Source organism: Mauremys reevesii, linkage group 25 (assembly GCF_016161935.1).
Source record: "Mauremys reevesii isolate NIE-2019 linkage group 25, ASM1616193v1, whole genome shotgun sequence".
NCBI classification, from domain to species: domain Eukaryota; kingdom Metazoa; phylum Chordata; order Testudines; family Geoemydidae; genus Mauremys; species Mauremys reevesii.
Window position 1 is genome coordinate 3,876,282 of NC_052647.1, and position 12,909 is coordinate 3,889,190.

Sequence of the window (12,909 nt, forward strand, 5' to 3'; positions counted from 1 at the left end):
GTCCAACTGGGGGGAATTCTGGGGTGGGGTGACCCATCCGGAAGTGCTTCATGTGACCCCTCTAGGAACTCTTCTCACCACCCTTTACCAATTGCGATGGGTTTCAGCTGCAGAGGACTGCCCCAAGAGGAGAGTTGACCAAAACAGGGTAGGTTCTCGGAAGGGGTGAACCTCCCAGAAGAGGGTCGTGTGACCCCTCTAAGAACTCCTTCCAATGCCCTCTGCCAATCAGAGTGCAGCACATCACCTCATAAGTCCCAGCGCTGGGCAGAGGAGGCCATCTCTTACCAAGAAGATGTGTTTTATGAATTGTGGAAAGGCTGAGAGGAGACATGGACTCCTTTACCACCCCCCAGAGAACTTCAGACTTTGTTTTAGCCCCGAGGACCTTTGGGCTTGTATGGATAAAGCGCTATAGCAGTTACAGTTCCGAGGAGGGCCCTTTGACTCGACCAATAATAGATACCTCAGGACCCAACCCCAAACCCTTGTGAAGAACCCCGATGAGTGTGACGACCCCCCCCAAAGTTGGAAGATGATCATGGCTTGGGGGAGTCACTGGTGGACAAGGTGAAAGGGAAAGACGTTGCTCAGGTAAATGAATGATTAAGAAGCGATGGTCAATCATGGGGGTATAATGGGGTTAGGAATCGACTTGGTATTTCATAAATCTAAGAACAAGCAGGGGGTTGCTTACACTGTTTTTTGTCTGAAAATCTCTCAACAGCTTGACGATGCCTTTCAAGAGGCCTTTGAGAACTTACACATCGGTAGCCCTGTCGTGCATCAGCTGTTTTTGCTCCTGTCTGAGATGCAGCTCTCGAGGAAAATCCAGAAAAGAACAAAATAGAAGAATGAACCAGCTCAGAGTCCTTCGTTTTAGGGGTCATGGCGTCCATTTTTACAGGTGGCTGTCAAAGGTTGTGTTAAACCAGGCAATTAATTAAACTTATTTAAATGTGTCCCTATGACTGTATCCCCCTCCATATTTGTGTTAGTAAAAGACGGTACCAAGAACAGTCCTGTCTCCACAGACAGCTCTGTTAATGAAAATATATTACATCCCCAGGGAAGTTGGGAGCTTTGGTGGGGGAATCCTCTTTTTCGAGTGGCCAAAAAGCATAATAAAACTTGAAATAGAAGACAGGTAACAGCTTGGCTTTCAGATCGGATGCTTTCACTTTACACAAACTGGTTCAAATACGTTTTAAAAGAAACAGGAGCCTTTGAAAAAGGTTATGAACAGACGTTTACTGATGAGCTATTTATAGTGGATGAAGCCTTAACCAGGAGCCAGAGACCTGTATACTGATTAAAAGATTACGAGGGTGAGACAGTTACTGGATCTTTTTACCCTGAAGAATTACAAAAAGTAAACCCCAAACAAGACAGGATTTACAGGATTGAAAAGTTCTAGCGGATAAAGGAAAAGGGAGAAAAAAGCAGCTACTGGTGAAATGGTTCAGGGGAGCGATAAGTTTAACAGCTGGGTGGAAGCTTCTCAACTCTGTGACATTTAGACAGGAACAAAACAAACAAACAAACAAAAAGATTGCTCCTGCAAAGACAGAGAGAGAGAAAAATGAGCGACAGCAGGTTTTACATTACTTTGCCCAGCAATGCCAGCACTGCAGTTTTTCCTCAGAACACCAGCTTGAACTTTACAATACTGCTAATTAAGCCCTAGGATCTCCGGAGTGCCTTGGAGGTAGGTTTGTGGAAATACAATACCCGCACAGCCAGAACACTATCAACGAAGACACCCCTTTTGAAATCACCTTTGGAGATATGGCATGGAGTTTTATCCTACGACAAGGTTATTACTCGTCCATACCCGAATTATTGGATCATATGAACAGTACTGTGGCTCGTCATCCCACACCGCCTGAGGTGGTCATGAACTATGACCCTAGGGGTAGAAAAGTTAGTCTTAAATCCGCCGATTTTACTTGTATGATTTCTATCAGCGGGGAGCTAGCTAACATTCTAGGTTTGGGCCTGAAGCACAGCATCCAAAAATTCCCCTTCTCAGCAGACATCACAGGGCTTTTAATTTCTTGTGTCTGTTCACAGATATTGTAGAACACGAATTTGTGGGGGACTTTTCTGTTCCCCTGTTACACTGTGTCCCTGTCCAAGGAAGGAACAAGTTTGTCACCATCACCTACGATAAACCTCATTACGTTCCTGTCAGAAAACACCACATCAATACCATTACCATTGAAATAAAGACAGATCAGAACAGACACGTCTTATTTTGCGTTGGCGAGGTGATCATCAAGGTGCACCTGTTTCCCTGGAAAGAGCGAGGTTTCTAAACAGCAAAACATTATGGTGATCCTAAAAAACTACAGCAACCCCACCATCTACAGGAACTATTACAAAGCCCAAGTGGGATATGCCCTTCCTGGATGTACGGGGCTGGCGTGGGTGGAATATTCCGTAACCAAGCCTCTGCAACCAGACTTCGAGGCAGAACACTGCGTGAGAGAATACATGAATCTGGTACAGACAGCTGGTAAACACGTGAAAGATCGTTCTCTGTTAATCAACCATGAGGAGTTTGCATGGGGTTACACCTTGTTTGCCTTGTTTCCTCCCGACCAGGAATGCGCCAATCACTGTTCCCTGTTTAAAACCGGGAACCTGAGAGCAGAAATACATTTTGGGACGGCTTTAACCGTCACCATCAATATGATCGTGTATGGGGTTTTTGACAACATCATAGAGATAAATCAGAGGAGAAATGTTCTGCTTGACTCTATGTGAACATGAACACCGTGCAGCTTTCAAGTGTCTCATCAACGACCCCTTACACAAAAAAGAATTCCCTTATGATTGGCTCCCTGGCAGCAAGCTGTCTCAGAGACCCTTAGGTTTGGTGGTCAATATGCATCCACTTAACCAACCTGGTGAACACTGGCTCACCTTGTATCTGGCGAAGTGTAACCATGGAGAGTTTTTTGACTCACATGGGCACCCCCCTCCCGAATAGCGTGTTGTTTCCTAAAAGCATTATGAAATTTTTAAACAAAAATGCCACACACAATGTGTTCCACAATAGACAATTACAAGACCCCCAGTCTGTCGCCTGCAGCTATCACTGTGTGTTTTTCTTACATCATCGTAGCAAGGGTTTAATCTTTTGACTTAGTGCAAAACGACCGGATGGTGATGAATTTTGTAAAAACTAAATTTAAATTTTTGGGCATATCTAGGCTTGCTTAAAACATGTTTCAACAAGCCCAGACATGTTTATCTTGCAATGATTTTTATAGCCATGTTATCCAATACTCTCAGGCATAACAGACAATGTTCGTTTGGCATTCTCCAACACATTTTTTATAAAGTAACTTTTCCCACAGTTGCTAGGCCCCGCAAGAATTGCAGAAAAGGGGTGTTTCCACCTCGGATCCATTTTTAAAGCCATAGGGCAGGGTTTTAAACCCTTCTCCTAGGACCTTCTTGGTGGAAATGACTTCTCTTAAGGGTTTTTGTCTTTATTTGCCACTGATTTTTGTTCCTTATGATAGAGGGCTGCTGCACCTCTATCTTTTTGGACGTGTTTTCTCACAGGCCCGTGCAATAGTCCAGAACTAGATCTTTCAAACTGTCCAAGTTGATCTTTTCACAATTTGCTACGTTCAGGGTAATACCTTTGACTTTCATGCAGGCCTTTCTTTCCGGCAGCTTATACCCGTATGTTTTCGGGCCTGACGACACAAACTCGGTGATGTGTTGCTCTGGCGGGATCTTGCCTAAATAATCCCGCAGAGGAGGATTCCAGTCACCCTCCCTTTTCACAAATTTCACCAAGTCAGTGTCATGGTACAGGCACCGCTCTTGCAACCTGTCTAGCAGGTTGTTTAGTTCTATGTGGGCATAAGTAGTGGTGAAACAGGCTATGAAAACACTGGTATTTCCAGAGAAAGAGTACTGGTCTTTTGGGTCTTTCCAAGACACTCATGCTGTTTCACCGTCGATAATCTTGCAGGATGAAACCTTATAGTTGGGGGAAAACAGGTACTGAAAGAGTTTGTCAGGGTCTGTCACACTGCTGGTATTGGGTAGGTTTGTGGAGCAGATGCTGCTATTATTATTATAATTATTATAAATCACATGAAACTGTCTTGTAAACTTAAAAATAAAATATTCATTAGGGTATTTTTCTACTTAAAAAGTCATAGCTTTAAAACAAAATAATCCACTTCAGGCTGTATAACAAACAGGAGTTTTGAGTTTGTTTCTACCATTTTAAAACAACAAACAACAAACCCACAAACTTTTTAAAATACACCTCATTTTGCAAAATAAAAACCAAACTGCTTTTAAAATCAACTTTTAAAATCCAGTTTAAAACACATTTTGCACACTAAAAAGTCTTTTAAACTTTTAGTTTAAACTGTTAGTTTGAAACACACCATTACCATCAGTTTGCAGCCATATAGTTAAAAAAAAATAATCCCACCTATGTTTTACAGAGAGAGAGTTTACAATACAGTTTGCAACAAAATAGTTTTCAATAAACCCACACACATTTAAAAGCCAATTGCAGAAAGTTACCTTCTACTACAGGATAAAGTGTTGCAGGCACATGCTTGTTCTGTCCCCCTCAATGTGTGTTTGGGCCTTTGGATTAAAGAACAAGCAAAAACTGTTAGTTAGTATTAGCCCCAAATCCCTATACAACCTGTGTAGTACCTGAAGTTATTAAGCAAAACTACAGTTAAAATGTTTTTTACCTTGGCCTGGTGATGAAATGCAATTTAAAGTTACTAGTTCCATGCTAAACAGATCACACTGCAATAAACATAGACATCATTTGTCATAAACAGTTAGTTAAGGGTTAAGGTTTTGTTTTCGACCTGTAAAGGGTTAACAAGCAGTACCTGTGGACACCTGACTAGAGGACCAATCAGGGACAAGATACTTTCAAATCCCTGTGGAGGGAAGTTTTTTTTCCTGTTCTTTGTTTTTTTGGAGAGTCTCTCTTGGGAGTTGAGGGAGTCCAGACATCTTAATCAAGTCCTCCCAGGTTTCTGCAATAAATTCTTCTATTCAAGCTAGTGAGTATTAGCAAGGAACTAGTATTCTTATACTTTTATTTCTGTATTTGCAATTCTGTGTTTTGCTATAGAATTTCTTTAATTCTGTACTGTTATTGCTTTTGCTGAGAAAGAAAGGAGGGGGAATTCTCTCCAGAGATTGATAAGTTTAGACCCTGTGTATTGTTCATCTTGGTTACAGAGACAGTTACTTTCTTTTTAGTCTTTAATAAATTCTTTTCTTTGGACTTGGTTAATTCCTTCTCTTGTGGAGATTCAAGGGAAGGGGAGGGGGGGAAGAGTGAGTTCCTCCTGAGGTTGATTCACAGAATTGAATCGGTGTGAATCTCTCCAGAGTGGCTAGGAGAGAGGGAGGGGGGAAGTGGGCTGCTTCCCTGTGTGTAGAGATTCAGGGAGATTGAATCTGTGTTCCCCAGGGGAAGTTTGGGGAAGGACTGTGTCCCAATAAACGTACCTTATTGGGTGGTGGCAGCTTTTACCAGATCTAAACTAGGATTTTAGTTTAGGAAAGTCCATGCAGGTCCCCATATTGGAACCCAACAGCTCCAAGTGGGGGTGAGACCTATGACACCATTATTTACTAAGACAGCATGGCCAACGAGTGATATTATATAATATATATTTTCAGAGTTGAAAACAGGGAGCATACCTCCTCTTGCAGCCTAGCAGCCATTCAAGAGTTTCTGTTGAAAAAAAGTCTCCAAAATACTTGAGGTTTTCATACCATCATAACCCTTTGTTTCAAAAGGACTTCAAAATAGTAGCTAGCAGGTTGATTTGATCGTTACAGCTCTGAAATACTAGAGACTTAAGGACTTTAGGCCCCTTCCTAACATTCCCTTTTGTGAGCGGGGGTGGGGGAATTAAGCTGGCTGCACAACTGAGCTGCTTTTTGGCTCCATTTTTTATTTTAGTTAAAATCCATTTTTCTGTAGGGCCTTCTTACAGTATTAAACAGTAGATCCCCAATCCTTAATGTAACTGTCCCATTCCCAAGTGGGGACTTTTGGCAGATATCAGTACATCTCTTTGGGGCTTGTTTTTTTAAACATGTTTCTTTCATGCATAAAGTTTGGGGTGGGGGTTGAAATAAAATGGTTGTATCACAGCCATAATAAGCCCCCCAGAGCTTTTAAATGTTTGTTTGTCTTTAGAGCAAATGCTTGTTCTAAAGCATGGTGCAGGTTTGTGACCCCTTGAAACATTTCAGTTTTGGATTAGACCCTTGTGTGTGTGGGGTGGGGCGGGGTTGGTTGTTTGTTGTAAATATATTAATGTAAACTTTTAATGGCTTTGAATTGCTAGAAAGAGTGACCCATAGCATTCAAACAACTCCCGGGTCATATTTAAACTGTCCAATAGAGTTCTGCCAACTCCAGGATCCTTTATACTGTCCAATAGCACTCTATCAACTCCAGGGGTTATAATTAAACTGTCCAATAGCATCTGCGAATTCCTGAGGTTTTATTTCATTTCATATTAATCAGAACTCACCCACCCACTTCCCTTACTGTCGGTGCACACCAATCAAATTTATCCCTATGGCAACAAGGATAAGTAATCACAGTTACCTTCACTATTCAGTGGGGGTGTGGTTAAAACCATTCAGTTCAACAGGATGAGTCAATTCTATTGTACTCAAACACATGTCTGAACCATCTCTGTTTGTTTTACTGTTGTAAGCAGTCAGGATGAGATCTACCCTGACATTTGGTGGTGAGTTGTGCAAAAGAACATCGGGGTTGATCTCGTTTGCACAGGCACACCCACCCCGCCTAGCATGAGCCCACAGTAGCCCAAATGATCACTTTGGCTGCTGTGGGATCCCCAGTTTCTCTGTTATTGAGGCAGGAAGAATAAAGTGTTGTTATCCTGATTATGTGAATCAAGGACAGTGGAACTGTACTTGGCCTTTTATGACGGAGGAACTCGTCATCAACTAAGTAGCACTCGCTAGGCAGGGGACGTGGGTTCCAAAACTCAGCAAATTGAGAGAGGCTGGGGACAGGTATTTGTACCTGGTGGGCCCTAGACACTAATTCTAGCTCTTCTTCCTGTCTCCACTGTGAAATGTTAGTGCTAATTTTGATTCCATGAAGTCTGATTACAGCCTGCAAAGCTGAATTCACTTTGGGCTAATGGTGAACCAGCACTGAGTCCTCCCTACTAAACACAGTAAGTGGTGATTTTAGCTTGTAGTAGGGGAGCCTCAGTGCCCCATTGGCTGAGGGCTTGAGCCAGTTTTGCATTGTGTTATTGGAATGGAGTTCCTAGCAAGTGAACGCAGCTCTTGTTGCTGCCAACTCTGATGGAAGAATGGTTATACTGTAAACACATTTTTAGGGTTTTTCTCCTCCCACAACATACATCTCAGCTTTTTGCTGTAAATGGGTCTTTTTTACACAAAAACACAAAAGTTAGATTCTCACAAACCATTTTTTTTAATTTAAAAGACATACAGCTTCTTGAAAACAAACCAAGAGGCTCCATTAAAACTTTTAGCTCACTTAAGGGCCAGAGACCTTCTAACAGAAATGCATATAGTCACAAAGCCCTTTTCAATAGATGTTTTTTAATTTACATATTTATATGTACAAATTTACATATAAAGTTAAAGTCCAAATCACACAGTCATGGTGCCATTGGGCTGGGGCATCTATGACATAGCCCTCACAATCATCAAAAAGCTTTTCCCTAAGGCCTGGTCTACACTAGGGGGTTAGGGGTTGAACTAAGGTACGCAACTATTCGCGTAGCTGAAGTCGAACTACCTTAGTTCGAACTACTTACCCGTCTTGACAGCGTGGGATCAAAGTCCGCGGCTCCCCTGTCGACTCCACCACCGCCGTTTATGGTGGTGGAGTTCCGGAGTCGACGGGAGCTCGTTCGGAGTTCGATATATCGCGTCTAGATGAGATGTGATATATCGAACTCCGAGAAGTCGATTGCTACTCGCCAAATCCGGCGGGTAGTATGGACGTACCCTAAGACAGTTATTAAGAACAGCATAAATAGCAATGCATACAATAGTCCACATAAATTTTTACGCTCACAATGTGGCACTGGCTCAGCAAGTTCCATGCCAAACCTTCTCCTAAACTCCTTATAACCTTCATCCTTGAAGTCCTTTTCAACAATTTTTAGCGGTGTTCAGCAAAAATAAGGCAGGCCCGGTTCATCTTTGCTGCTTGATGCAACGTTGTCCAGGGCCTCCAGGGCCTCTACAAAGACATCATCGAGCTGTCTCTGACAAGAAACAAGTGTAAGTTCTCACTGCTTGTTTTTTAGATTTACACCAGGTTCCTAACCTCATTACACCTCATCATCAACTGTCACTTCTTAATCATTCATTTACCTGAGCGACGTCTTTTCCGTTCAGCTTGTCCGCCGGTAACTCCCTCAAGCAATGATCGCCTTCCTCCTCCAGGGTGGTGGACGACGAGAGGCCACCATGCTCATTGGTGTGTCTCATGAATGGTTGGGCTTTGGGTTCAGGTTCTGGCGTATCCATCAATGGCTGGGCCAAAGGAATCCCCTCAGCTGTTCCCTCATCCTCTTCAGAACTGTTGCTGCTGTAGCACTTTCTCCACACAAGTCCAAAGGTCCGCAGGGCTAAAACAAAGTCTGAAGTTCTCAGCGGGGTGGTAAAGGAGTCCACGTTTCCTCTCAGCCTTTCCACAATTTCTGAAACATGTCTTCTTGGTAAGAGATTGCCTCCTCTGTCCAGCTTTGGGACTTGTGGGGTGATGGTGCTGCACTCTGATTAGCAGAGGGCATTGGGAGGAGTTCTTAGAGGGGTCACACAACCCTCTTCTGGGTGGTCACCCCATCCCAGAACCTGCTCTGTTTTGGTCAAATCTCCTTTCGGGGCAATCCTCTGCAGCCGAAACCCATCGCGACTGGTAGAGGGTGGTGGGAGGAGTTCCTAGAGGGGTCACACGAACCACTTCTGGATGGTCACCCAGCCCCAGAATTCCCCTCAATTGGTCTAATCTCCTCTCAGGGTGGTCTCTAGTGGCTGAAGCCCCTCCCGATTGGTAGAAGGCAGTGAGAGGAGTTCTTAGAGGGGTCACACAAACCCCGGAACTCCCCCTGGCTGGTTAAATCTTCTCTCAGGGCGTTCCTATCGGGGCCAAAACCTATCCTGATTGGTATAGTGGAAGGAGTTCTTAGAGGGTCACATGACACACCTTGCTTCCGGTCATGTGTCTGCCTTGCCCCAAGTAATACCCCATGGGGTGGGGCTTCTGATGACCGGTGGGCAGGGCTTATTGGGTCAAGGGATGGGGTTAAGTTTTGATTGACAGTAGGGCCCTTATACTCCTCGCTCCCGCTACCCAAAATTGGAACACGACAGAGGCAACTATACTACTGGGCAGTATTCACCGTTGTCCTACTGCTCAGATGCTGTAAGTGAGAGAAGGATCAGGCCCCGTAAAGTAGCCTGGGTTGATTTTTATTACTCAAGCGTTTTTATTACACATCAGGACATCTAGTCATTCTGATGGACATGCAGCCTCTGGACAAGCTCGGTGAGAAGCATGTACATTATACTGCTTGCTCAGGGGTCATTACTATAGTAACAGCCAAGTACTGGCCCAGATCCACAAATACAGCTGAGCTCTAGGCTCTGGGTTGTTCTAAATTATGCTGTCTTGTAACAGCCATTGCTGCACTGGAGATAGCTGTAGCACAATGCACACTGTGTGTGCCAGCTTCTGTTCCCAGCTCACCCCCCATATACTTGGGTGGGAAGCTAGGAGTTGGTGACATACAGCCAGCTACACTGACTGTACACTCTATATGCTGGTTCTCTGGGTGTTAGGGATTTGCACATGCTGGGGAATTCCTAGCTGCCTCTTAGGGCAGCTTTATGGCTACTTTGCCCTGCTCCACTGCAACATAGGGCAGCAAAAGGGTGACTTTACAACTAATCCCACCCCTATTGATGCACCTACCCGTGGTTGTTAGGAGTCTGAGTTCAGGTATCCGGGTTTGGAAAACCCACTCACCTGGCATAAAGTTATCTGATGGCAACAAAAGGCCAAATATGCCTTTAAACATCAGTCCCCTTGTTTTTCAAATATCTATTTGAAACACCATAAAGCTGATAGAGATTTAAGTGCCCTAATCAGCACCTCTGCAGGTGGCTATAATGAGTATTTAGGCTTCTACCTGCAGATTTTAGTGCTTAACTTTAGTCACCCAAGGCCTTTGTATTTGTCTTGCCCAAGCCTATGAGTTGCCGAGTGTTCTCAAACTCCTACTGATGTTATTGGGAGATAAGGATGCTCTGCCCTTCAGAGAAGGGGCTCAGCACATATAACTCATCCTCCAAAGTTAGCTACTATGATCCTTCACCTCCTATCAAAAGGTCACTCAATGGTCAGGTTTCTAGGCTCCATCACCACCTCATTCTCCAGTTTACTGTCCCCTTGGGTGCAGGGCTTGTGAGGATTCACCAGGCAGCAGTTTGCAGAGGAGGGCGAAAGGCAGAGGGAGTCTGGGGTGTTATTGCTTATAGTTCTCAATGGGGAGACAATGTTCCTGTAACAGTTGAATATTGGAAGGAAACCAATAGAGACCCCTGTTGAATTGACACATTCTGCTAATTCAAAAGTGACTCTATTAAGTAATATGGGTTCCCCTAATCTTGTAGTGTTTCCTGTTTTGGTGATTGTTTTCTATACCATATCCAGCAGCTTATTCCCAGTCCATGTTCTCCTATTGTTATTCCCTAGTATTCTGCACTCTGTTTATGTGTATTAAGGGGCACTGGACAAATACTGATGACTCTTCACATTTCTTTTTCAGGTGCTGGCCATGTATCTCACAAACAAGGTCGTCTGTAAATAACCCAGCTGCAGATTTTGTATATACTGTGTACATATTTCCTACTAAACTGTTTGAAGTATCTGTTTCAATTGCTCAGAGGCCTGATTTTGTCTTTCAGAGAAATTGGGGCTTCCTCAATGTCCTCTGTAACCATGATGTGGGGGCTTCCTCCTTTGCCCTTTCTCCATGGAGCTGGACGAAGACCTCAGCTCAGCACCTCTCTAGGGTCTCTTACCACTCTTCCGCAGTCCCCACAAAGCTAGATCTAATCCCTGTAGTTAGTGACATGGGGTCTGGTTCTTAATCATATTCTCATCTTTGTTTTTCTGGGCATTCAGTGTTGCTGATGAATTCTGGGTTGTAAGTGGGATGGACTGTGTTCTGGCGAGTTATCCTCCCTCCTGTCTAGCCTGTTTCTGGGTCAGAAGGCTATCTGTGAACAGCGTCTGTTTACTTACAGCCTTAGGCTCGGTGCCTGTAATAGTGTGTGAGGGAAGGCATCTCTGCTTTTCTAAGCCAAGTCCCTGTTTGTGTACTGCAAGACTTTAGCAGAGAGGAACCATTGGATTCCCTAGCTTCCCCCACTGCACTACAAGGGAACGACTGTCATTGGGTATCTCTGACAGGGTATGTCCTGCTGTGCTCACTGGTCTTGTGGTGTCTCCATATCGGGGACCAGCTCATTTTGTTAATAATTCACATTGGACTAGAGCTGGGTGAAGGCTGATGGGGCAGTTCACTGAGGGGCTCACCAGTTCAACTCCACAATGCAGAGAGGCCTAGAAATGTAGGGCTGGAAGGGTCCTAGAACTATCATCCCATCCAGCACTATATTTAGACCGTCCCTGACAGCTCTTTGTCCAATGGATTCTTTAAAGCCTCCAAGGATGAGATTCCTCAACCTCCCTTTGAAGCCTATTCCAGAACTTAACTATCTGTATAGTGAGAAAGTTTTTCCTAATATCTAACCTAAATCTCCCTTGCTGCAGGTTTAGCTGATTCCTACTTCTCCTACGTCCAGTGCACATGGAGAACAGTTGATCGGGGTCCTCTTTATAACAGTCCTTAACATATTTGAACATGGTTTGAACATAGTTGAGGGTTGGCTAAGATAAAGAGGCACCTGGAGGAGGGAAAGCAGGTTACAGGGGTATGTGCGCAGCTTTCTTGGGGTGCCCAGGCTCTGAGTCACTTTGTTACCCATCCGGCGAGAGGAAGATATTCTCAGGAAGCTGATATCTAGTCAAGCATAACACCACCGGTCTGTTAGCCAGCCTACCAACTCCACAGGGCTCTGCCAGCCCTTGCTCCGCCTTGCACGGTAACAGTAGTTGCACCGCAGCCCCCAAACCCCTCTGAAAGTGTCCCCCAGTAGCATCAGGTTACTGTCACAGGACACTCACAGAAATTACCAGGGAACAGAATCTAAACAGTTTGATTGGTACAGCTCAGGATCAGATCTTTATAACCTTGCAGCACTGAGACATATGTATAGTGGAATAATCCTAAATTCATTATCAAAGATTAAGATTTAAGAGGTACTGAGTCAAGATCATGGAAACAGAACTGGTTACATGTAAAATGAAAATCATAACATACTTCTTAGAGTCTAAAATCAATTATTACAGCAGTTTTTCACCTAAAGCAATCTCCCAGCAGCATTAACCAACATGCCTGGGAACCAACTTTCCTGAGGAAGGAAAAGGGCTTTTTGCAGGCTGTGCCCAGAAGTGCCCGTTACTGTGGGGGTAGCTCATTTATCAGGGTTACTCTTCTGGGGGAGGGGGTTCTGTAATTCTGTTAACGTGCTGTGAAAGTCTCACATTAGAGCTCTACTCCTTCCTTCTGCAAGTCCCCTCCCAAGGGAGCTCGCCTGCAGGACCTAGGTTCCCCAGGGCTGGGTTCCTCCAGCCCTAGAACTAGATGACCATGTGCACACACACACTAGCAGAGCAAGTCTGAGAGGACCAGGTCAATCAGCACTCTCCAGCTGATCCCCTCATGTGTT

At 44.2% G+C, this 12,909-nt stretch overlaps 1 long non-coding RNA gene across 1 annotated transcript; it reads left to right on the plus strand.

Annotated features, from left to right (window-relative positions):
• Positions 1-326: 326 nt before the first annotated feature.
• Positions 327-962, plus strand: LOC120390881. Its single transcript, XR_005591164.1, has 2 exons — positions 327-594; positions 728-962. It is a non-coding gene; the product is annotated as an uncharacterized LOC120390881 (long non-coding RNA).
• The last annotated feature ends 11,947 nt before the right edge of the window (positions 963-12,909 follow it).